At 45.0% G+C, this 23655-nt stretch overlaps 1 long non-coding RNA gene across 1 annotated transcript; it reads right to left on the reverse strand.

Annotated features, from left to right (window-relative positions):
* Positions 1–1417: 1417 nt before the first annotated feature.
* On the reverse strand, positions 1418–11987 carry LOC139766798 (uncharacterized). Its single transcript, XR_011716950.1, has 3 exons — positions 11643–11987; positions 11341–11537; positions 1418–2357 (listed from the first exon to the last, which is right to left on the reverse strand). It is a non-coding gene; the product is annotated as an uncharacterized lncRNA (long non-coding RNA).
* Between the last annotated feature and the right edge of the window lie 11668 nt (positions 11988–23655).

Consider the following 23655-nt stretch of genomic DNA (forward strand, 5'->3'; position numbering starts at 1 on the left):
AACCTAACCTAACCTAACCTCTGGGTGCTGCCCAGTCCCTCCCACCTAACCTAACATCCCTCTTGAATATCTGATGTAGCACGGGCAAGACTATGTCTCATTCGTGGCCATATCGACTGAACGGTGAAGGTGATGAGTGTTACGGAAGAAGACGAAGAAAACAGGAAGCAGTTAGGAAAGAAGACGAAGAAAACAGGAAGTACGACAGGAGTTTGTCGACCCGACTCTTAAAAATGAAGGGGTCATGGGAAAAAGAAGTCGAGAAAAGGAAGACATCTCCGCATTTCTCTTGCATGAGGAAAGATGGTTTCAACAGCCAGTCCTCGTATGGCAGGTTTCTTTATAGAAACTGTGGGAAGCAGCTACCAATCGCTTGATGCGGTTCCAGGTCTTATGGGCAGGGACACGTGCAGGCAGGTCATGAGAGCGGTGGCCGGAATGATAGCTGTAGAACAGAGAGAGGGAAGCAATGTTACGGTGAACGTGAAGTGGTGATTGAAGAGAAAGTGACGGCAGGAGAGTGAATAAAGAAGTAGACTTTTGATTCCACTCTGGCTGGAAGAGAGGTGGAAGAGGAGCCATCCTATACACGTGAACGACTCCCTGATGGGGCGCATGAGATCCCTATTGATATAAAACAGCTGTTCAGAAGGAACATGATTACTGCGTGGGCCGGCCCCGTCCCCTTCCTTGCTTCGTGGTGGCCACGCCACACGAGAAGGGCTGGGCGTGGTGCGTGGGAGGCATATGGGAGAGGATGTAGGTGGTCTGTGGGAGGCTGGGTGGGGGTGTAAGATACACACCGGGAGGGTAGGAGGGTTTAAAGGTAGTTGAGCTAGTGAGGGAGGAGACAGAGAGACAGTTTTCATAAATGTGGTAGACACTGTGACATACGTGGGGAGGGTACGGAGTGCTGGATGGTGGAACAGCGTGGAAGAGATAATGGAAGGGAAGGAAGACGGTAAAAGGACGGAAGATGAGGAAGAAAGGAGACAGAGAGAGAGAGAGAGAGAGAGAGAGAGAGAGAGAGAGAGAGAGAGAGAGAGAGAGAGAGAGAGAGAGAGAGAGAGAGTAGGATAAAGTGCCAGTAGAATAATAGAGAAGAAAGACTTGATGATAATATGCGGGAAGTAATACTAACAATAGTGGGTGAGTTAGTATATTATATATGATGGTCGAGGGAGGTGGGGCAGCCAGCCAAGCCGGGACAATGTTACACCATTTAAAATTCCCATATATATATATATATATATATATATATATATATACAGAGAGAGAGAGAGAGAGAGAGAGAGAGAGAGAGAGAGAGAGAGAGAGAGAGAGAGGCTTTGCCAAGGGAGATTTAGATGTGGAAAGAGATTTAGCAGTAGTTCTTACGCGTGTAGCTTCTGTTTGTAGTAGCGGTGGGCTTAGAAATGGGTTAGAAAACATGGCTAATACCTAATCCTGTTTACTGAGAGCTACAGAGGTGATGTGCGGTAGTTGAGGGCGAGATGCTGCTAGTAGTGCAGGATTAGATAACAAAGCGAGGGGAGATGTTGACATAGGAGGGGCGAGGAAGAAGTCCCGTGGTGCTGGTGCAGGAGCAGGTTGGACGAGGCTGCTGGCCTGTGGAAGATTGACTGATCTGTGCCGGTAACCCAGGCTAGTTTATTGTACACCCCAAGATCAGCCTGTGAGCGGTAGCGCAAAAGGATTACAAGGGTCACATAGGGTCTTAGTCAGACCACAGTGGGTTGATGTTACATAAGATGTTGCAATTCGTATTTCAGTACATACATTACATAGTTTCATATGGAAAGTTTTACCCACTTGATGCAAAAAGTTGATACAAACTTGAAATTTCTAGGATTATTAACACTAAGGTGTTGTGATATTTCTTGCACGGTTTGTTTAGATCTATCCCTAAAAGGCTCTATTTTTTCCACATTCTAAGACATAGTGTTCTAGTTTGTGTGCAGATCTTTGACCACAAGCTTTACAATTCACACGGTCAATATCTCTAGGTAGGCCAAAGCGCCAGTAGTACCCATAGCTTAACCTAAGTCGGCGTGCGTCGTAGCCTGGTTTTCATGGTTGTAACTGCAGGGGGGCGTGTAGGGTGCCGTGGTCCTGAGGTTGTGCAGCTGAAGGGAGGAGTTCGCTTTGTGCAGGCGGGGAAGAAGCGCAGACGATATACCGTAGGACCTGCTGTTGAAGACATGGCGTTGGTGATGCCCTACTCTGGAGCCTACAGTAGCTTGGGGCTCCCGCTGAAGATGATCCTTGGAGATGAGAGGCACCACGGAGACTTCTGCTGGACCAGCAGGGGTCGCATGACTCGTGCTCTGGAGGCGCCACGGTGGCGCTCTTGTGGTCTGGGGAAAGTGGACGACTTGACTGGTGAGGATTGATTGATTGGGGAGTGAGTAGAGGGGGCTGTAGAAATAAAGAGTTGGGAGAGCAGAGGTGATGGTAGGAGGGGAAAATGTAAGGGTTGAGAGAGTTACACATGGTGTTTGGAGCGCCGTGATGCTTGTGGAAGTAACCAGTTACTTGGTTATGTTATGAAGCTTGGGAGAGTGTCAGGCACTCGTGTTGCCCCGTCTCTTATCCTTATATATGTGTACATGTGTTATATATGTGTACTTTTGTATATATGTGTGTGTGGTGTGTGTGTGTGTGTGTGTGTGTGTGTGTGTGTGTGTGTGTATGTATGTGTGTGTGTGTGTGTGTGTGTGGTGTGTGTGTGTGTGTGTGTGTGTGTGTGTATGTATGTATGTATGTATGTATGTGTGTGTGTGTGTGTGTGGTGTGTGTGTGTGTGTGTGTGTGTGTGTGTGTGTGTGTGTGTGTGTGTAAACGTTAGATACATGTGTATGAAGACACAACCAATAATTTTGCTAAACTGTATGTCAACCGTAGTGAAAAAAATTATGATATGCAAGAGATTTTGGGAAACATAACACACACACACACACACACACACACACACACACACACACACACACACACACACACGAAGGTCATAATCAATCAGTAAACATCAAAATCCTGCATACTTGAATGAAATTTCCGCCTTTATTGAAAGCAGATCTACTAGTAACTACGGATCATTATGATGCGTAGGAGAACCAGTGTTTAGTCATCGTTCTGTAACACGCATGGCCGACCTGCACCAGCTGCTGTTCCCATACCATTAAATCATCACCACAAGCAGCGCCTAGCGTATGACAACACAGTATAACGTATACAACACTACCGTGCAAACATAACGAAGTCGTCAAATGGTGAATCACGTCAGGTGAAATTACCATTACATCCCAAGCGACACTTGGATATATATATATATATATATATATATATATATATATATATATATATATATATATATATATATATATATTCCTCTGAGTCCATGGGGAAATTAGACAAGATAAATTCCCAAGTGCACTTTCGTGTAATAATCACATCGTTAGGGGAAGATATAAGAAAGAAGTATAACAGTCAGTTGATATACAACGAAGAGACTTATCTAGGACGCCATATAAGAGGTATGGAACAGTTTACCTCAGAAACCACAGAGTCGGTAAACTACATAGACCACGAGAGATACGGGAGGGCGGTATTATGACACAAGACCTGTTGATGTGCATGGTATACAGAGGTCAGGCTGGACACTAAGGACAACTGACACGTATTTCTAGTATTTATCAACTAGACTCATCACTTCCCACAGTCGTTGTTTCCCCTGGATGCTGCTTATACATATAATGATACTAATGGTGGTGATAATGATGGTAAGAATGATGATAGTGCTAGTAGTAGTAGTTATAGTAATAATTATATTAATAATGATAATAATAATGATAATAATAATAATAGTAGTAATAATAATGATGATGATAATAATAATAATAATAATAATAATAATAATAATAATAATAATAATGATAACAATAATAGCGATAATTATAACAGTAGTAATGATGATGATAACATCCCGACAGAACTACATCCAATCCAGGATCAACAAACACACACAATTACAAAGACACAACCACTTAAACACAAAATCATGGAAAATAAGAACAACAAAAAACATAAACAGTAAGCCTGTAACAGGTGTGAGTATACTGGGAGTGTCTTGGGTATGCGAGGCACGTATTACCAGGGGTGTGTGTATATCCTGTGCGTATATTGCAGGCTCATCTGTATGTTGTCCAAGTATTACAGCAAGGGGTGTGTATGTATGTTTGTGTGTGTATGTATGTATGTGTGTATGTATGTATGTGTGTATGTATGTGTGTGTATGTATGTATGTGTGTATATATATGTGTGTGTGTGTGTATGAGAAGCACGTAACATTGTGCCCCTGCCACTGGCATGCTAGTCACCATAAGAGCTTCGTGTTGAGCCCAGAGCTGGGATTATAGGCCCATCCTAAATCCTATCATTAGGCCTACGCGGCTCCATGAAGGAGGGGGAAGTACACTAAGGGTGTACCGACTGAGTGTCAGAAGGGGTACATCCAGGGGGGAAGGGGTAAGGGATTTTGTTTCTTTTACCCACTTAGCACAAAGGAGAAATTGTACTCTCTAGGCAAGAAGGGGTAAATTGGTTATTCTACTTTGGGTTTAAGAGGGTAGGTGTTATTGTACCATTTGGTCTCTAAGAGGACTAAAGGACTAACAAGTCAGGGTCATAGGTCACGCCATCATATTCAAGGGTCATAACTTCGTGCTCAGGGATCTTGCCGTCGTGCTCAAGGGTCGCACCTTTATGCCTATAGGGTATAGGTCACACTAAGTATAGAATACCCCCCAAAGGAAACGACCCATGATATCATTAATTAGTCGAGATTTGAAATTATCAAATTCATATGAAAACAGTTGGCAACCGCACGGCTGTTTTCCTGGCCATTATGCAGATATGTCTGTAATTAAATCCGCAGAGATCTCCAGCTGCCAGCAAGCTTAAGTTATGAACCGTATGACCTTTCTTTCCCTGACCTTGACCTCGTCCCTTGTAAGAAAAGCCGATCTTTAAAAACGCAGAGGCGCTCTGGGGCCTGCCTGGAAGACGGTTCAGTCAGCTGAGGGACGGGAGGGTACGCCTCTCCATCGGCCATTCCTATATATCATCCACTGCAGTGTCTCCCTCTGGTCTGCGCTACAAACATATCATTCTTAAACTTTCGTATTTATTTACTTCCTTCTCTTTTCCCCCTCTCTCTTCTAGCTTCCAACATTCATATATCTAGACTTTTGAGTTTTTTTTTTTTTTTTAATATCCGTTCACCTGTTATCTGATTCTGATCAGCTACATACGGTTGTTCTTAGTCTTATTTCCATCCTTCGTCGTACTCACGCGGCAACCCAAGGCTATTTTTCTAGCCTCGCCACACGACAGTCCCACGCAGTGTCTGAGAAATTATTCCTATCCTTTAAAAGAGGCAGCTCATTTATTTTACAGGGGATCACGATTATATATGTTGGTCTACTATCGTACAGTGTTCCCCCCCCCCCCACCCCGTCTTTATATCTCTCTTCCAATTTCTATAAATTTCTAAACCTGACTCAAGTTTCCATCTTCCCTCTCCAGTCTCTGGTACCCCAGTCCATTGTTATCAGTCTTACGTCTTGCTTTCTCGTTTTCTTTCCGTCACTAGATTCCTGTGTGTCCTTGCTTTTCTCCATCCATCTTTTCCCTATCTACTCATTTTTTATTACAATATTCTTCCCAGTAGTTCCTATTCATATGAGTTTATGATATACTGTAGATTTTTAATGTTTCATTCAATAATTCTTGCTCCGTGTGGTCTCTCTCCCCTCATCAGCACTCCTAAAATCTGATGCATAGCGCGTAGCATTTTCTACTCCCTAAGGTCCGCGGGTTTTAGTTTTTTGTCATTGTTTTTTGGGCCTTATAAAAATTACTGGTAGACAGAGCAGTCGTGACCTTGGTTTAAGCATTTAAGATTCTTTTGGTACATTTTCCTGTTTCTTAGAAAAATTTTAAATAGAGCAGAAAGTTCATTGTAAACTTTACTACAAATGAAAAAAGTTTAGAGGACAAAACATAAACATGAGTAAATGTTTTCTTTTTAGCTCTGAAACAGCTGGTGAAAAAAAAGGAAAAAAATTTGGAGCTCGGTGAGTTAAAGTTACGTCAGAGGCATTGTCCAATCCCGTTCGAGAGGGGCGGGGTCGGTGTCCCCCAGTGTGGGCGGAGTCAGATTCATGTCGACATTAGTTGACTGGCTCGCCTTGCTGCAGGGGTAGCGTCCCGTACTGTTGAATAGATTGGAATGTCTCCCTTCGCTGTGAGGAAGACGTTGCTTCCGTCATGGTCCTTGTCATTTTTCTTATCTTATCTTTATTTCCGGCAGTGAAGAACACACCGCCATTCATTTCAGTTTTGGTCAGTTACATTTGAGATTTAGTCGGCACCCACATACTATCTATCTATCTATATCTATCTCTATCTATTAATCTACACACACACACACACACACACACACACACACACACACACATATATATATATATATATATATATATATATATATATATATATATATATATATATATATCCTCAGCCTGTGTCATACCTCACCCTGGGATCTTGTCTCAGTGTATTGCCAAGACTTGGCCCGGTGTGCACTTAAGCCCACATAAAGTAATACATACGCTCCCCTAATGTTGTCATTTTTGTCTTTCATGTTCTTTCGTCAGTATCAAGTGATCTTTGATGATCTAGCGTGTTTTTGCGTTAATGACGTGCAGCGGTGACGTGCTTCGTAGAGTCGAGTGAGGCGGATGGTTCAAGCGTCGGGGAGTGGCGGGCGAGGACGGCTCGGCGACCAACCAACCAGTCTTTAGGAAAATGTCAGGGAGGCGGCGTGCGTCTGGTGCTGCCGCCGCCGGGGACTTCCTGGATACACTGCACCTGACGTTAGTTAGTACACTGATCCTCATCATACACTGCACCTGACGTTAGTTAGTGTACTGATCCTCAACATACACTGCACCTGACGTTAGTTAGTACACTGATCCTCATCATACACTGCACCTGACGTTAGTTAGTGCACTGATCCTCAACATACACTGCACCTGACGTTAGTTAGTACACTGATCCTCAACATACACTGCACCTGACGTTAGTTAGTGCACTGATCCTCAACATACACTGCACCTGACGTTAATTAGTACACAGATCCTCATCATACACTGCACCTGACGTTAGTTAGTACACTGATTCTCAACATACACTGCACCTATAGGCTGGTCTAGTAACAAACTGCATTGTCGCTCCTGTGATCACTCAAGTTATCCAAGGGTGCGTAGCCTCCACAACCTGGCTGCTCAGCTACGCACGGTAGATATGTGTCCAGAGAGTTAGTGAAGTATTTACATATATACTGGACGGTCCACGGTGCCCCTAGCGCTAACCAGCAGAGCGCTGAACAGATTCGGACACTGGCCGGATCTCTGTTAGTATTTTCTCTTCTCGGTACCTGACGGCAGCTTTTGATTTTAGTGATCATGTTTCACAAGGTCTTCCATATTTGTGTTACTAGTTGAGAAAAGCCTGTGAATTATTCGGTAGTCTATGCCTTCAAAGGATTTCTTTGTGTAAACTCCTGTGCCTGTGCCTGTGCCCCGTCTGTGGTGCAGAGTATAAAAACTTGATGTTATCATTATAGATGTTTTTACCTCAAACCGGTACTGCAACTTCATTGTTTACAACGAAGGAAACGGAGTAGCGCGCGGTTAAGTCGCAACTGCTTCGGTACTTAATTGACATCCGGCCAAACAATTCTGTTTTGTTAGACATCCCAAACTTCTGCGTCTCACCCTGTCATGTCCAGGAACTGACGACGAGGGGCAAAGTTGCGCACACTCCGTCAAACACCAGCACGAAATGATACAATAATAAGATCTTGTTGAGAACTTTGTGTTTAAGAGGTAGTTCCGTCACGGGCTGGGTATTAAGAATCCTTCTGTAAGCTAATGAAATATTTCTTGCGGAGTTCTGAGTTGGAAGTCTCGAAGGCTTCATTAGGGGGGTCGAGTCTTATTACGAACGGAAATAGCTGGAGAATGGAACCTGTCTGGTCCAGCACAATACTGTTGCTTTCTTGCACGTTCAGCATGAAGTGTATCTAGGTAGGAAGGCGAGGGAAGCGGAATTACTTTTTCCCTTTTATTGTGAAATTATTCTGATATTTTTGGGTCAGTTTTTTAAACTAGACGGTTTTAGATATCAAAGGCACAATATGAATGGGTTTTAGAGGTAATTTATTTATTTATTATACTTTGTCGCTGTCTCTCGCGTTAGCGGGTACACACACACACACACACACACACACACACACACACACACACACACACACACATACACACACACACATACACACACACACACACACACACACACACACACACACATATATATATATATATATATATATATATATATATATATATATATATATATATATATATATATATGATTACATCAGTGGTGTGTAATGCCGTCGTTGTTGCCCTTATTTCGAGCTTGACGATGAACAGTGCAGGTCCCTTACAGTACTGTGCTTAAAGTGCAGGAAAGGGAGGTGTTGTGGCTGCGAGGTGAACGAGGTAGGAAGAATAGTTTAGTAGATATTAGTGTCAGGGGAGGAGGGAGCAAGAGCAGGCGCAGTGGTACAGAGGTCCAAGTGCTTCCGTGATCTGGGTCACCTATATCACTGTCTGCTGGCTATAACGATTTTAAGTCGCTATTGTTTCATTGCTGGTGGATTCTGTGTTGAAAAAACGACCATACGTAAAGTGAGAGAGTGAGTGGGATCAGAATTACCTCGGACACCATGAGAACGTGTTCAGGATTTTTCGATTAGTGGTTGTAACTTGACGTTTATGGCCATGTTAACCCCGGCAGACGAGAAGCCTAAAGCCCAACTAACTCAATAACTAACCAACTAACTAACAAACTAACTAACTAACTTACTAACTAACTTACCAACCAAACGTGTTCTGAATGAGTTTCTAGAGAAGGCAAAGTTTGCAGTGACTAAAGAGGAGTTGGATCCCTAATGTTGCTGTGTGATTGCTCTTTATGTGTTATGGAGAGAGAGAGAGAGAGAGAGAGAGAGAGAGAGAGAGAGAGAGAGAGAGAGAGAGAGAGAGAGAGAGAGAGTTTGTTTTACTCTTGTGTTGCCCCGTTTCTTAACCTTATGTATATGTACCTTATATGTATGCACACACACACACACACACACACACACACACACACACACACACACACACACACACACACACACACACACACACACACACACACACACACACACACACACACACCTACCCCAATCTATGCCAACACCTAGGAGAGGATGAACAGCTGGAATTGACTGTTGGCCTGCTGCTGCGCTAAGGATTCGAACCCATGCTGATGCGATCCAAGGCGGGCCCGTGTGTTGGGGGAGAGGATGAGTTTGTATCACTAAGTGTGGTATGTGTTGTTCGACCACTGTTGTTTTTGTAGAGATGTTTGTATCATTGTTTCCCTTTGTTGTTTTGTAAAGAATAAAGTGTGTGTGTGTGTGTGTGTGTGTGTGTGTGTGTGTGTGTGTGTGTTTGCAAGGCATTTTTTTATTGTGGCAGTGTCCCACAGGTGTCGATATGTTATGTGGTCCTCACCTTCCTGCGGTTGTACCCCAGGGGATGTGGTTTGTGGGGCCCCACCCTCGTGATAGTAACCCCCTTCCCCCTTCCAACCAGGGTGTGACGGAGGAAGAAGATAAGGATATACAGTTTCACTTTCGGTTGGTTTCCTTAGAGGATGCCAAAGAAGAATTGAGGTTCTCTTGGCCTTAGGTCAGTGGGCGGGGTCCACATCTCGACACATCTAAGGTGGACCTCCAGGTGGTGAAGGGTAAAGTTGCCCGAGGATGAAGTTGGAAGTTGAAGTTATGGACAGCAATGTTTTAAGAACGGGTGGTGGCGCAGATGAGATGGCATTTGTTCGGACTAAGTTTCATCCTTGATCGATGTTCCCATTGTTCAAGGGAGGTCAGGTGTTGTGAGGAATCCTCAGTAATCACCTACCATCTTGAAAGCTCTGTAGATGAGACAACGTTTGCAGAAACTCCAGAAGCAGAAATGAAGATTGAAAGAAGTAGAGCATTTGAGTACAAGAGGAAGAGAAGAGGCCCAAGTACTGTGCCTTGGGGGACAACAGAGGTAATGGAGGGAGTCGTGGGATGAACCGTCGATGGCACAGTGCAGCGTTCCGTTCGTCAGAAATTTATTGGTCCAGTCAAGAACGAGTTCGTCTTAACTGTGGTGTTTGAGTTTCGCAAGTGTAGCCTTTTGTGAGGTTCTTTGTGGAGAGTCCTGGTAGAGTTAGGTAATATGACGTCAACCTGTTTGGTCTCGCCATTCAGTTGCTGGGAGGTACCTTGTTAAGAGCTGTGTTTCGCATGAACTTTTAGGGCGGAGTTCATTTTCAGTGTTGGATAGGACGCTGAGGCGCTTTAAGTAATTCATAATATATTTATGGATAATATGTTTTGTAGTTTAGCATGTCACTTACGTGAACTTGCTGTGAGAGATGCTTTGTTGCTTGTTATTAACCAGTGCTGAGGAAGGGACTAGAAGTGGAGGGACTGGATGAAGAATAAAGTACTGGATAGGAACAGCGTCTGTGAAGACGTAGTGTGCGACACCACCAAGACTCGTTACTGTAGCCAGGTGTGGGGTTAGTCAAGCGGGTTATGAAGACGGAAATGGTGGAAGAGAGAGGCTGGATAGATGGACACGGAGAGTGTGTGGCCATTGTTGCATGAGAGATACGTATAGCAGGTGCGAGAGATGCGGTTGGGGAAGCAGGTCCGGGAGGTGTGGCATTTGCGGAAAGTGTGTGTGTGTGTGTGTGTGTGTGTGTGTGTGTGTGTGTGTGTGTGTGTATGTTGCACATGAGGCAGCTGCTGTAGGCGTGGCACGTGGGTTGGGCGTGGCACGTGGGGTAGGCGTGGTACGTGAGGCAGGTGCGGGAGATTGGGTTTATCTTGTGTGAATATTGATTGACACTGGCTTAGCGGTGTTTTTGAGAAGTCATTGTTTAGTACTGGTTGGGGTAGGAAGTGAGAGAGGGTTAGGGTAACACGGGTAACAACAGTAACTGTGATTTACTGGGTGACGCACAGAGATGATGGAAACAGGGCAAAGAGCTACAGGAGATGTGTGATTGTATTGAGAAGAGGTTAAGCAAGGTAGGGTGAGATGTTGGAGGCAGGCTTGGCAGGAGTCCTGCGGTGCTGGTGAGGCAAATGCCCATGGGACAGGTGCTTACCAGCTGAGTCTTCGTGGGGCTTCTGTAGGTGCGAGGTGTGGCACTTGCTGTGCTCCTGAGTGAGTGTCAGCTGCCGATTGTGTTTGCGCTGCAGGAAGGCCGCGGGCGTGGTCTGTTTCTCGAGGCGGGCGTAAGCGATGTCCGACGCGTGGCCAGTCGTTGGTGCATGTCGCAGTTGAGGCACCACAGACAGACACCTGTAAAGATGAAATGTTAGGGGTCACGTGGTGGACTTCCACTAAAGGCTGCTGGGGTCTGGAATCACACGGCCAAGACTTCAGATACCAAAGTGGTGAACTTACCTGAATCACGTCGACTACCCGACTGACTTGCCCTCGGTGATCTCCGAGTATGTAAGAGGCGGCGAGGTCAGGTCACGAAGGCGGTCCTGGGAGAAGCAGTCCCTCTAGGCCACAAGCTCTACCTTCACTATATGTGAAGGTAGACTGTGCGAAATTGGCGAGGCAATCCTTGGGAGACGGGTCGTCCCAGGGAGAGGTCAGGTCAGCTGCTTAATACTATACTGGCAGCAGGTGCTTGTGACGGAGGTCGTCGACTAACGCTAGCCTAGTTTCTGAGCACTGCTGCTGTAGAATGTTAGGAGGAGGCTCTCATATCTCCTTCTCTCTTTAGCTGTGTGTGTTCAGTATCCTAACTGTGGGGTTGAAAAGAAAGAAAATAAAATCTTATGGGGTTAGTCTTGATAGTATTAGTGAAGTGTGTGGAAGCATTTGATAGTGTGTGTGTGTGTGTGTGTGTGTGTGTGTGTGTGTGTGTGTGTGTGAGGGGGATGGTACATACCATCAAGAAACAGTAGTCTTCATAGGTATCATCAAACACATTGAATAAATTTAGTCGTATAATCCAGTCAGTACAGGAGACACATCTATCCGCTTGGGACTACCAAGCAAATTTGGGCTGACTCAGTATCATGTCGTATGTGAATTAGTCCCACACTTACTTGAGGGACACACCCAGCATGACCTGAAATCATCTCCGACGTCATTCAGCATCATAACGTCCTCCTGGTGTAGGTGTCAAAGGTTCCTGCCACAGTGTGCCTCGTGTGGTGGATGGAACGGCGTCTTTATCAGTACCTCGCCACATGTCTTGTGTTGCCAAGTGTTATTCTCAGCAACCGACACCTGCTGCCCTGTTCCCCACGCAGGTGTCGAGGATCGCAGACAAAATAGGAATGTTTGGTTCACTCAAGATCTGAGTCAGGGTACTGAGCTTCCAGAGCTGTTGCATCGCCATTACATGAATATTGTGTTAGAATATTTCTAACGTAATTCCTCATCACGCTTGGGTTAAGTATATCCTGTATATTGCTGCATCGTTTACTGCAACATCCTGTGTATTAAATGACTTTTATGTGAGGCATTTGTATCATCCTTTATATTGTTTGCATCATTATCAAGGTCAGTATCTTCCGTGAAATGTTTGTCCAGTACGAGAATGCATCCTGATACTATGTGTACGAGTATCCTGTATTGCTTTTGCTTCGTATTCATCAGAGTTATGAATATTGTTGTTTTTTTTTTTTTAATGGGAAGAGATCCTTCTGGCCTCTGGGCCCACTTTCCTCCAATGTCGACGTATTGTACCCACTGTCCGCTCTGTGCTTGCCTCCATCTTACCCCCCCCTCCTATTGTACCCACTGTATTCTCTGTGCTTACTTCCACCTACCCCCTGCTTTGATCACTTAAGCCACTCTGTCAGAGACACTTTGTCTATTTACGTTTAGACAAATAAAGATTTAGCATTGAACTAACCAAGGTTGATGTCATACCAGGCTTAAAACAGCATCACCCGGCTCATGCAGCCACCGTATTTGTACAGGAGTGGCTAGCGACGTTCATAGTCCATACACCCAAAGGAAGAACCTGGCATGTGTAGAGTATACTGCTGTCTCGTTCTAGTGACTAGTTTCTCAGTTGTAACGAGAGAGCTCCGAGGGACGTACTAAGTTGGCACCAGCTGTTGGATACTGATGTGTCAGGGAGTCAGGCATCCTCACCGCTTTCTTACGCTTGTGAAGTGCATGTTAGAATTTAGAAAGTATTTGTCTGGAAGCGTTGTTTCGGAGAAAGGATGTTGTGGTGGAAACATATATACATATATATATATATATATATATATATATATATATATATATATATATATATATATATATATATATATATATATATATATATATTCCTATGAGTCCACGGGGAAAATGAAACACGAAAAGTTCCCAAGTGCACTTTCGTGTAATAATCACATCATCAGGGGAGACACAAGAGAGAAATATAACAGTCAGTTGATATACATCGAAGAGACAAAGCTAGGACGCCATTTGGTAAGCATGTGATTGTCCAATCACATGCTTTGGTAAGCATGTGATTGTCCAATCACATGTTTACCAAATGGCATCCTAGCTTCGTCTCTTCGATGTATATCAACTGACTGTTATATTTCTCTCTTGTGTCTCCCCTGATGTGATTATTACACGAAAGTGCACTTGGGAACTTTTCGTGTTTCATTTTCCCCGTGGACTCATAGGAATATCTTGATCACGCGCAAAATTGTGATCCTTTCCAATATATATATATATATATATATATATATATATATATATATATATATATATATATATATATATATTATTATTATTATTATTATACTTTGTCGCTGTCTCCCGCGTTTGCGAGGTAGCGCAAGGAAACAGACGAAAGAAATTGCCCACCCCCCCCATACACATGTATATACATACGTCCACACACGCAAATATACATACCTTCACAGCTTTCCATGGTTTACCCCAGACGCTTCACATGCCTTGATTCAATCCACTGACAGCACGTCAACCCCGGTATACCACATCGCTCCAATTCACTCTATTCCTTGCCCTCCTTTCACCCTTCTGCATGTTCAGGCCCCGATCACACAAAATCTTTTTCACTCCATCTTTCCACCTCCAATTTGGTCTCCCTCTTCTCCTTGTTCCCTCCACCTCCGACACATATATCCTCTTGGTCAATCTTTCCTCACTCATCCTCTCCATGTGCCCAAACCACTTCAAAACACCCTCTTCTGCTCTCTCAACCACGCTTTTTTTATTTCCACACATCTCTCTTACCCTTACGTTACTCACTCGATCAAACCACCTCACACCACACATTGTCCTCAAACATCTCATTTCCAGCACATCCATCCTCCTGCGCACAACTCTATCCATAGCCCACGCCTCGCAACCATACAACATTGTTGGAACCACTATTCCTTCAAACATACCCATTTTTGCTTTCCGAGATAATGTTCTCGACTTCCACACATTCTTCAAGGCCCCCAGGATTTTCGCCCCCTCCCCCACCCTATGATCCACTTCCGCTTCTTTTTCTTTTCTTTCAAACTATTCGCCATTTCCCGCGTTAGCAAGGTAGCGTTAAGAACAGAGGACTGGGCCTCTGAGGGAATATCCTCACCTGGCCCCCTTCTCTGTTCCTTCTTTTGGAAAATAAAAAAAAAAAAAACAAGAGGGGAGAATTTCCAGCACCCCGCTCCCTCTCCTTTTAGTCGCCTTCTACGACACGCAGGGAATACGTGGGAAGTATTCTTTCTCCCCTTTCCCCAGGGATATATATATATATATATATATATATATATATATATATATATATATATATATATATATATATATATATATATATAGTTTTTCCTCCTGGAGGAGAGAAAAATGAAAACGATCGTTTGGAATTCGAGTGATTTTCTCGTGTGGTGAAGCAGATGGTCCCCCGGTGGCCGACCCCAGGGTTGCAATGGCCAGGATTGCACGGTTCATTAGCCTCGACATCCCCCACGTACATCCTCAGGCCAGCTTAACCCCAGGAGCTTGAGGTTAGGATGGACTGACTTTTGACCTAACCCTTTAAGGGCAGGTGAAAGACAGAGTCATCATACCCAAGAATCGTACGGTTGTGCTCAAGGGTCGCACTGTTGTGCTCAAGGGTTGCACCGTTGGGCCCGAGGGTCGTACTTTCGTGCTCAAGGGTCGCACCGTTATGCTCAAAGGTCGTACCGTTGTGCTCAAGAGGTTAAGGAAGTCAGTTCAAGTACCATCGGATAGTCCCCAGATGCCTGGGGAAAAGAGGGCCAGCCATAGATATTCCGACATGCATTATGTATGGGGGTCGAGGCCCTACATCTCCCCAGAACCCTCCTTTACGGTGAGAAAGAATATGTAAACAAAGCCTCAACTTTTTTCTAACATATCTTCACTAACGACTGAATTAGCCTTACGATGATTACTGATGATTACGTCTTAGTGTGTCATTTTCAAGTAAACTATTTTTTGTTTCTATATGACAGAAGTTTGTCGCGAAGATGAAACATCGTGAGATGGCAACGCCTCCACCTGTGACGTACTGTGGGTGTGTGTGTGTATGTAACTAACTTCAGCTGAAGGGGAAGGGGACAGAAGGCTCTGGGAATGTTCGAGGTAAAGTCCTGGTGGTACAATGTGAAGAGGAAGAGGAGGAGGAGGAGGCGCTTCTGACGAAGAGGGATGTGTTAAGAGCGGAAGGAAATGAGTATGATATCACTACGAGAGTTCGGTGAATTTCAAAGCTTATGCACCTGGTAGAGAGAGAGAGACAGAGATAGGAGTTAAGAGGAAAGACATGCTCTTTGGGAGAAGGTGAGTGAGTGCTACGCCAGTTTTGATGCAAGGGATCAAATCTTGGTACAGTGGAATCCTAATGCAAGAGTGTGTTGTGGCAATTGAGGGGATATGGGGTACATAGGGGAACCGGTGGAATGAAAATTGGGAAAAGCTTGTGGAGTTGTGTGCTGAAAAAAGGACTGGTGATTGGAAATAGGTTTAAAAAACTGCATGCATTAATATAAGTGTGTGAGTGGGTTAGGGGAGTAGAGAGAATTGGAGCGATGCAGGGGATGATGTGCTGTCAGGGACTGAACCATGACATATTGAAAGAGCCAATGGAAACCATGGAAAGGTCTGTGAGGCCTGGTTGTGGATAGGGAGCTGTGGTTTCGGTGCATTAAACTTAACAGCTGGAGAATAGATGTGAGCGGATGTGGCCTTTCTTCAACCGTTTCCTGGCGCCACCTCGCTAATTTGGGAAACGGTGAACAAGAATATATATAAGTGAAGTGTTTTAGATATCTGGGAGTGGATCTGGCAGCGGATGGAACCATGGAAGCGGAAGTGGATCATAGGGTGGGGGAGGGGGCGAAAATTCTGGGGGCCTTGAAGAATGTGTGGAAGTCGAGAACATTATCTCGGAAAGCAAAAATGGGTATGTTTGAAGGAATAGTGGTTCCAACAATGTTGTATGGTTGCGAGGCGTGGGCTATGGATAGAGTTGTGCGCAGGAGGATGGATGTGCTGGAAATGAGATGTTTGAGGACAATGTGTGGTGTGAGGTGGTTTGATCGAGTGAGTAACGTAAGGGTAAGAGAGATGTGTGGAAATAAAAAGAGCGTGGTTAAGAGAGCAGAAGAGGGTGTTTTGAAGTGGTTTGGGCACATGGAGAGGATGAGTGAGGAAAGATTGACCAAGAGGATATATGTGTCGGAGGTGGAGGGAACAAGGAGAAGAGGGAGACCAAATTGGAGGTGGAAAGATGGAGTGAAAAAGATTTTGTGTGATCGGGGCCTGAACATGCAGGAGGGTGAAAGGAGGGCAAGGAATAGAGTGAATTGGAGCGATGTGGTATACCGGGGTTGACGTGCTGTCAGTGGATTGAATCAAGGCATGTGAAGCGTCTGGGGTAAACCATGGAAAGCTGTGTAGGTATGTATATTTGCGTGTGTGGACGTATGTATATACATGTGTATGGGGGGGGGGGGGGTTGGGCCATTTCTTTCGTCTGTTTCCTTGCGCTACCTCGCAAACGCGGGAGACAGCGACAAAGTATAATGATAAAAATAATAATAATATATATATATATATATATATATATATATATATATATATATATATATATATATATATATATATATATATATATATATGTGTGTGTGTGTGTGTGTGTGTGTGTAAGTGACGGTTACAAGGAGCAATTATTCGTTTAATCCGTGCACCAGGAGCAGTCAGATTCACCATAGGTTACTCTTCAAGATGAGGCCATTGCCAGAGTCCTGCCTGGTCGTACTTTATCTCCGTTGTTTCCACTGTGAGAGCATAACGCTTTAGGGCTTGACGTGTTACCACCACCGGGATTGCGTCGGTCTGAGGGCAAGCTTAAAGGCGTCCAGTCCTACGTTGTTGACACTGTTATGTGGTTTATATCATGACTCGACATCACCATATTGGTATCTTGGAGAGAGAGAGAGAGAGAGAGAGAGAGAGAGAGAGAGAGAGAGAGAGAGAGAGAGAGAGAGAGTAGCGTGCCGCCGCCCCTGCTGGTGGTGGTGATGCCAGTTATAGCGGACAATATTCCCTGCTGATCCCCTGGCCTGGCGCCACCTGGACTTGTTTCAGTACTGGCCTGTTGTCAAGGGCTGACCCGCTGTAGTGGGTGTTGAGCACCCACTGACCTCTCATGATGGCTGGCCAACACCCATGGTGGCTGGCCAACGCCCGCTGACCTCCCATGGTGGCTGGTCAACACATACGGTCCTCCCATGGTGGCTGGTCAACACACACTGACCTCCCATGGTGGCTGGTCAACACACACTGACCTCCCATGATGGCTGGCCAACACCCGCTGACCTTATAACACTAACAACATTTTCACGATGAATAGGACAGATCTTATGTTGTGCCATAGAGTGGCGTCCTAGTAACAAGTTAGCAGGACAAGTTACACCACGACAATGTCAGGGGTTATGGTAATGACCGAGTCGCCTATGCCAATGATCATTTCAATAGTGCCTCTTACGTCGAGATTGTCATTGAGATTCTTTGAAGGGATGGGTAAAAGTCCGAGCATTGAACAAGTTGAGTGCGCCCCATTAATGGTTGAATAAAATCATAATGAATGACATCTGCTTCTGCGCCGCTGTCTAGAAAGATTGTAATGGGCTTATCCTGAAAAGAACCCGCTAAATCGAAACTTGTAATGTGAGAAAATGCCAAAGAACGAAAGTGTCTTAAGTTCCTTATGAGATGGAGTCCTGTCATGAGAGGGAGATTGTCATTGTTAATAATGAGACGATGAACCTGTGTTAGATGACGTCTGTCAGGCTAATGCTCGTCATTCCGGCTGAAGTGTGTCTAGCGTTGCTATGATATGAACACCTGCTTGGTGGTGTTGGGCGCGAGCGGGTGAAGGTCAGCCTGGTGTCTGACTGGAGGAAATGATGACTTGGTCGGCAGTATTGTGACCACCGAGGCTGTGATGCCGTGGATCGTTGACTGCGTTTGTTCAGGTCAAGGCTCACGTAAGAATGAGTCTGATGTGTAAGGACACACATTCGCCTTATGTCCTGGTTGACGACACCGGAAGCATGTAACTTTCCGTGAGTGTTTCTCATCACTGAATCGCTTTATTTGACCGTGAGATGAATTAGTGTGTTGACCACTAGATTGTTTCGTCACACTTTAGGAAGCCGACACCACCATCCCCAGTGTCTTGGTGTTGGAATGACCACCTCTCTTTTGAGTGTAATTCAACACTTTTGTTACTGACCCACAGTGATGGGTCGATGTTCTCATTAAGTCCCCGCTGTCTTACGTCTGGAGGTCAGGTCCTTTAGAATGAAGGTGATTTGTTATAATAGCATGAGTGTTTGCACATGGGTTTCAGGATTCATCATGGCTGATATCCAGGGTGAGGATTCATAAGCCTGCCTAACTAATCTCATTCTTCCATGTAAGGTACTCCAGTGATCAGGAACTGACGTATCATCCAAGTATGTTGTGTTAAGAGCACGTAAAAGGACGTGTAGTAAACTATCTGAGAATGTTTCCGCACAACCTAATTTAAACATCGTTTTGAATTCCTCCCAATATGGACAGTTTCGAATGTCATCTGAGTCATAGACAACCCTAGCGTATTTGTTAGGCTGGTTGAAATCAATGAGGTTTTTAGCAGCCGATATAAGCGCTCTGTCTCCTGAATCACCATTATGTTCAACCGTATCCTCCGCATTTCTAATCCACCGATCAAAATTTGACAGTTTACCATCAAATAACTCGTGTGGTTCCCTAGCTAGTTTTAGTGTAAAAAGTTTTTTTTTTTTTTTTTTTTTGTGAAGGAATTGATTGTCCCGAGTTCCCGTGATGTGGAGGGGGAGGTGGGTGGGTGTGGGTGAGACAACGTGTGAGGAGGTTCTGTAGGTCATCTGTATCACCAGAGTCTGTCAGAACAACTTTGTGTGACCTTGCCATTTTAGAAGGCTGGTTCCGCTTATAATAAGAGATTCTAGGCAAATTTCTAAGTCCATCTGAACCTTCACGTTTACCGCATGGAATCTCGTCGGACATGTAATACAATCAGACTTAAAGTGTGTAAGTAATAACCCCACAAAAATTCAAAATATAACTAACACTATTGACCTAATCCAAAATACATATCATGAATCTTATTTGAAAATACTGTAATGAACTGAAGGCAATATTAATGTTACGAAAGGCTGACATAACAGTATAACATATCAATATAAGACTCTATTTATGAAAGTAACCATCACTAAAAAGAATGGTATCAGTGCATGAAAATATAAGAAAGAATGTATGGAATAATAACTGAAAACTTAGATTAATTGGGTAAACTACAAAGATGAATAATCATATCACCGAAAAGTATATATGTCTATATGTGTAGACAAAGAACTAGTGACAAAAAAAGAGCATACCTCACAGAATGAACCATTTTGACACAGTTCTTATCTGAATGGGAGATTCGTTCACGAATGCGACTTGGGTTTAGCGAGGTGGAACCGTGTGCAGAGTAGCGTCTCGCAAGCAGGAAAGTTCAGCGAGCGACAAGGGCTGGACCACGCGATGCTGACGTCAGGGATGTCGGCCACGGCTGATGACCCGTCTCTGGAGCAGTCGACATGATGACCTCCAAGTTGGTGGGGGCAGGATCGCTGACCTTGCTTGAGACGTGCGGGTGTGACGACAGTACTGCACGACTGTGGCGCTGTCTTGATGTCCCTTGCAAGCGGCAGAGTGTCACCAGTGCAATAAAGGCGTATCTTCAGTGCAGGGAGGTACGGGTGATGGATCACGTAGCCGGCCGTGAATTCCGCCCTTAAAGTCCACAGGAGCGAGCTCCAAGACTGTGTCAGGTAGGCTTGTATGAATGCTGGGAACACCAGTCTCTTCGGAGGCGTGGGTTCGAATCCCACCGCTGCCATCATTTGTAAGGTTGTTGATAGGAAGGAGATCGGGTCTTCTTCGTTTGTGGTACTCACTGAAGATCAGACGGCCCTTGTAGATTTCTTAGAAAAAATATGTACGTCCATCTGTAGTACTCTGGGTTATAGTCTTATGACACACTATGACACACTCTAGTGGACAGTGTGACGAGGCTGGCCAGTGTGTCCCCTCAGGTCACACTGGCAGGGGTTATATTGGAGTCCGTCAACACCCATTCAGCAACGTGTTCAAACAACAGATCAGTTCTTACGTGTTCAAACATCCTGATTAACAGTAGCCCATGGGAACAGTGAGCCCCTGGGAACATGCATCTAACTATATGTAACTCACAGTGAAATGATAGTAACAAATAGCTAATGAAAAATTAATGATAAGTGCGTGAGTCTTACAGGTCAACACCCGCTGACCTCCCATGATGACTGGTCAACACCCGCTGACCTTTCATCGTGGCTGGTCAACATCCGCTGACCTCCCATGATGGCTGGTCAACATCCGTTGACTTCCCGTGGTGGCTGGTCAACACCCGCTGACCTTTCATGGTGGCTGGTCAACACCCGCTGACCTTTCATGGTGGCTGGTCAACACCCGCTGACCTTTCATGGTGGCTGGTCAACATCCGCTGACCTCCCGTGGTGGCTGGTAAACACCCGCTGACCTTTCATGGTGGCTGGTCAACACCCGCTGACTTTTCATGGTGGCTGGTCAACACCCGCTGACCTTTCATGATGGCTGGTCAACACCCGCTGACCTCCCATGATGGCTGGTCAACACCCGCTGACCTCCCGTGGTGGCTGGTCAACATCCGCTTACCTCCCGTGGTGGCTGGTCAACACCCGTTAACCTCCCATGGTGGCTAGTCAGCATCCGCTGACCTTCCATGGTGGCTGGTCAACACCCGCTGACCTCCCGCGGTGGCTGGTTAGATAGTGGCGTGTCTTGGGAGTCACCTGGAACCATTATCACGTATCGGTCAAGTTCTTCCTAAAGGTTCTTGTCCTGGCTCCTTGTGCACACTTGTTCATTTTATATCGGCGAAATGTGAAGAGAATTCCTCCATCGTGTGTGTGTGTGTGTGTGTGAGAGAGAGAGAGAGAGAGAGAGAGAGAGAGAGAGAGAGAGAGAGAGAGAGAGAGAGAGAGAGAGAATTAAGTACGGTATAGTCAACGGAGCTCTGCATCATCCACAGGGAAAATTACTGCTTCTGGTGGCCACTTGCCAGATGTGTCTTGAGTCTCGCCTGGCGAGGGAGGGTCTGGCCTTCCCGCACACACACAGTAGCCACTGCTCCTGGTCTGCCATCGTCATACCAGATCTTCGTACTCTGTTACACAAAGTATTGTACTGTAAGAGTTAATCCTATTAATCTCGTATTTCTACTTTTTTTTCCATGTTCTTGCCTTTAGAAAATGGTCGGTTTTCGTCGATAATTGACGTTGAATTATATTGAAATTAATACATTAAATGTTATTGGCCTTATTTATTTTATCTTTATTTTCAAATCGTTCACAACAACAACAAGTAAAAATCAGCGTTTTTTTTATTTTCTTTTTAAAGGTTTCGTTATGGATGGAATATTTATTTTTTTTTTGTTAGATGTGTTCGATACGATTCTTTACCAAGATGGAGGATCATAGGGAGTCCATATCTACGTTCCTCATCGATGCACGGGCCTGTTCAGATGGCCCTTTTGTTGTCTGTCTGTTTTTCTCAGTGTTACCCAGTGAGGGACCGTCACCCTTAATAAAGAGAGGCTGGAGTGTTTCACAGTGGGTGGAACTGTCGAGGGAACGGAGGCCAACGAACCTATGGGAGTTAAATTGCGTCGGGAGCAGTGATGAGAGAGTTAGCTGTTGGGGTGGTGGCTGCCGGGTGGGAGTTGTCAAGGTATGTAGGGAAGTAGCTGGTCTGGAAGAGAGGCTACGTGGGGAGTAATTGGATGTGGGGGGTAGACTATGTGGGGTGTAGTTGGTGTGGGTGGCAGGTTATGTGGTGTTGGATGTGAGAGGTAGACTATGTGGGGGAGTGATTGGTGTGGGAGGCAGGTTATGTGGGGTGTAGTTGGTGTGGGAGGTAGGTTATGTGGGATGTAGTTGGTGTGGGAGGTATGTTATGTGGGGTGTAGTTGGTGTGGGAGGTAGGTAATGTGGGGTGTAGTTGTTGTGGGAGGCATGTTATGTGGCGTGTAGTTGGTGTGGGAGGCAGGTTATGTGGGGTGTAGTTGGTGTGGGAGGCAGGTTATGTGGGGTGTAGTTGGTGTGGGAGGCAGGTTATGTGGGTTGTAGTTGGTGTGGGAGGCAGGTTATGTGGGGTGTAGTTGGTGTGGGAGGCAGGTTATGTGGGGTGTGGTTGGTGTGGGAGGCAGGTTATGTGGGGTGTAGTTGGTGTGGGAGGCAGGTTATGTGGGGTGTAGTTGGTGTGGGAGGCAGGTTATGTGGGGTGTAGTTGGTGTGGGAGGCAGGTACAGTACTGGTGCAGTAATTCGTCGAGCCGTTCTTAGTTCTTGTATCAGACTAACACATTCACACAGCTCTGAGATACTGCATAGCTGTAGAATACTGAAGGACAGATGACACAGGTGGTAGTGGTCCTCAACCTTCCCCGCCAACCAGATGCGCACGCAGTGTTTTTATTAAGGGGTAGGGGGCATGACGTCATGATGAATTGGTCACTTGCTGTTGATGGAACATCATCAAGTGGAACCAACAGACAATTTCAGCTGGGTTTGTTACTGCCGACAGTGTTATGGTTGCTCGCGTATCCATTTTATTTTAACCTTTTTGGAATATTGTTATAAAAACAAACATATTGATGTACGTAAATTCAGGAAAGAACATTTTTACCTCCTTAAAAAAAAAAATGATTACTCTTTAGCGGCTATACAGACTCATGCGTCTCCTAAAGGTAAGATTTAATCAGCAGATGTTTTTTTCTTTTTATATTTTTATATTTTTTTATATTTTATATTTCAGAAGCCTCA

Source organism: Panulirus ornatus, chromosome 58, assembly GCF_036320965.1.
Source record: "Panulirus ornatus isolate Po-2019 chromosome 58, ASM3632096v1, whole genome shotgun sequence".
Lineage (NCBI taxonomy): Eukaryota > Metazoa > Arthropoda > Malacostraca > Decapoda > Palinuridae > Panulirus > Panulirus ornatus.